This window comes from Rana temporaria, chromosome 4 (genome assembly GCF_905171775.1).
Source record: "Rana temporaria chromosome 4, aRanTem1.1, whole genome shotgun sequence".
NCBI classification, from domain to species: domain Eukaryota; kingdom Metazoa; phylum Chordata; class Amphibia; order Anura; family Ranidae; genus Rana; species Rana temporaria.
Genome location: NC_053492.1, coordinates 126,442,687 through 126,446,002, shown reverse-complemented (window position 1 = coordinate 126,446,002; position 3,316 = coordinate 126,442,687).

The following is a 3,316-nucleotide window of genomic DNA, read 5'->3' as shown; positions in this document are numbered from 1 at the left end:
AAGCAACCTAGCCAGGCCATGCTTTTCTGTTGGTAGCGGATGCCTCTGTAAGTTTACCACATTATCTATGACCCTCCCCCCCTTTAAGACGCAAGCAAACAGAAATATATTTAGAAACTGGCAAGAAATGCCAGCTCCGTTACCAAAACCGCATTGCCATTTTTATTTTATTTTTTCTGAGAGGAAGAATGTCCTAGCTGTACACCTGTGCCGGAATTAGCACAAATATTTTCCCCCGGAACTAGCCCACTCCCCCTTGTATGTCTCCCTCTGCAATATGCTGTAATAGCAGCTGTTACCTTTATATGGAGAGAGTACCCACATGCTTCACCATACAGGTTCCTCAGATCTGGGCAGAAAAGACACCTAATACATAATTGGGTTGCATTGCTTTGGTGCAAATCACAACAAATGAGAATTTAAAAATGGTTAGATTCACTACAAGAAATGATTTGCGCAACTTAATTAAATGCAGTACTACCCTCATTGTTCTCCTGGGAGAAAGGGTTAGGGCACAGGAAACCCATTCATGTGGAAGACTCCAGTACTTATAGCCCTCACAGAGAAAAGACCTTTAAGCCAACCTGGTATTCTGGAAAAACAGCTCCTGACTGCAAGGCGCTTATGGTTCAACCATTGACGCCTTGGGGAGAGGCCACAACACCTCAGTCGAGGACTGAGGCTGCGAGGGAAAGAGGGAACTGGGATCCAGCAAAGCTCAGGCAAAGAAGATCTATACTTGGTAACACTTCTTGAACAGGTAGAAAGACCGCCGCTCCAGGTGAGCACAGGCAGGTGATCAAAGTCCACTCAGGAACCACACGGGTGCTGGCAATGCATAGGATTATGCAGATAAGGAAGTGGATGGACAGCCGCACTCCAAGTAGGTCTTTTAAAAGAAGACGTGCTCTTTATTTAAAAGGAAAAATGCACAGCATACAAACAGCACACAGTGGGGAGAACAGCTGACGCGTTTCGCATTAAGAACTAATGCTTAGTCATAGCTACAAATGAAATGAAAGATACTCAAATATATACACACATAGTGATGCACCTCCCATCAGTCCCGCCCAACATCTAATTGGCTCCAGTGATAAGCTGAAAAGCCAAACACATGCGGGGGGGGGGGAAGGAGAGGAGACCCAATGGAAATAACACAAGGCATATAGAAAAACGTGGAAAAATGTAAAAAGAGACAACATCCATGGAAATACCGACAGTCTGTCAATGAACACATAAAGTGAAATTACACATTAGAGAAAAATATATTATATATGTTAAATGAAAATAAGTGATGTGTAAGCGCAATATGTAAAATAATACAAAGTATCTAAATGGATTCAATGCATGTCAATTAGACAATAATGATGAGCATAAAAATGTATGTGGAAGTGAGCATTGAAATCTATCGTGATAGATGAAAAAATGTGTTTGAGTGCAATGACGGCAAGAAAGGAAGAGTAAAATATATATATATGAAAGGAAAAATCTCAATATCAAAAGGTGATGCCTCGTACGGAAGATTCCCAGTGCGAGACATACGGTTAAATACTGGTGAAGAGATCTATATATATGTAATATGGTGTGTTGTATGGTGTATTATATCCAAAGGGCAAAAGCAAATTTATTCAATGAGATAGGCAAAATCGCTCAATAAAGGCTAGTAAACGAAATGAATGCAAATGTAATAGCGTGATAGTGGGTGAATAAAGTGCAGAGTGTAAATGAACATAAAAGGGTGTATATTTAACCAACAATGGTGTATATATATTCTTATATGTGGAGTGGTGAAAAGAATTTTGTAAAATAAAATAAAAAGAAGTAACAGGATTTCCAAAGGGTTACATCACTAAGGGGATATGACATCCTACAAATATGCGTACATAAACGCAAATGAGAGTAAGCATTTGACTCTGTGCGCTGAAAAGAAAAGCCAATCGGGCAATGACAGTGCAGCGCTGAGGGTGTATAGTATGCATGAAAAAATGAAGGTAACACTTCTTAAAGCATCTCTAATGCTTGTCACATAGAAAAAACAGGTGAGAAAAAAATCTCTACAAAGTAAAGGGGGGGGGGGTCCCATTTGAAGATTTCCACACACTTCATGTTGTGATTGTAACCGTGAACTTTTCAATTTCCCACTATTTTCTGTTCTGTTGACAATGGATACTAAGGCAAAAAGAGAGCAAATCTTCTCAGCAGGGATAATGATAGCAAAAAATTCTATCCACAACTAAGGCCAGGTTCACACCTATGCGAATTGAGTGCGGCTTAAACCGCATCCAATTCGCAGGACATTTCAAAATACATTGTTTTCAATGAGGCTGGTTCACATATGTGCGATGCATCCGCACTGCGTATTGCCTCCAAACCGTGTGCGGTTTTTATGTCTTGCGGTGCGGCTCAGGTGCAAATTCAGTCCCATTATCTTCTATGGTACGCATCTAATTCGCAGATGTGTTCAGGAATTTCTCTCATTCAGCTCAATACACTTCTCCCCCACTCTCCTCTCATCCGGAAATTCTCCCAGGTCTCCAAATTCACATCTAAAACGTTGCTAATCTGTTGAACACTTCTCTTATCTCTCTTGCAGAGATAAGAGAGCTGAAATTTGCACTGCACTAGTGTGATTCCGGCCTTAAAGAAATCTACTTTCAGGGCCAGTTCACACCAGACGCAGTTCCGTACAGTTTTGTGTGCATTTTTTCTGCACTAAAAATGCATGCACAGTGTTTTCCATGTATTCCAATGGCTCTAGTTGGCTCTAGTTCACACCATGCAGTCAGTTTCCGGTGCAGAAACTGACTGGAAACTGGTGTGAACTAGAGCCAACTAGAGACTTTGGAATACATGGAAAACACTGTGCATGCATTTTGTGCAGAAAAAAAGCACACGGAACTGCGTCTGGTGTGAACTGGCCCTCAGGCCGGATTCACACTAGTGCGGTGCGAATTCCAGCTCTGTTATCTCTGCAAAAAGATAAGAGAGCTGTTCAGCAGATCATCTCCGTTTTAGCTGCAAATTTGGAGAACTGGGAGAGGGGAGGGGGAGGGGGGGAGTGTATTGAGGCGAATGAGAGAAATCCTGATGAGAAATGAACACATCTCCGAATCAGATGGGTGCCCATAGAAGATAATGGGCCTGAATTCGCACATGAGCCGCACCGCAATGCCTAGAAAACGCACACGTTTTTTCTGGAATGCGCAGTGCGAATGCATCGCACATATGTGAACCAGCCTCATTGAAGTTAATGTATTTAGAAATGTTCTGCGAATGGGATGCGGTTTATGCCGCAACCAATTCGCATAGGTGTGAA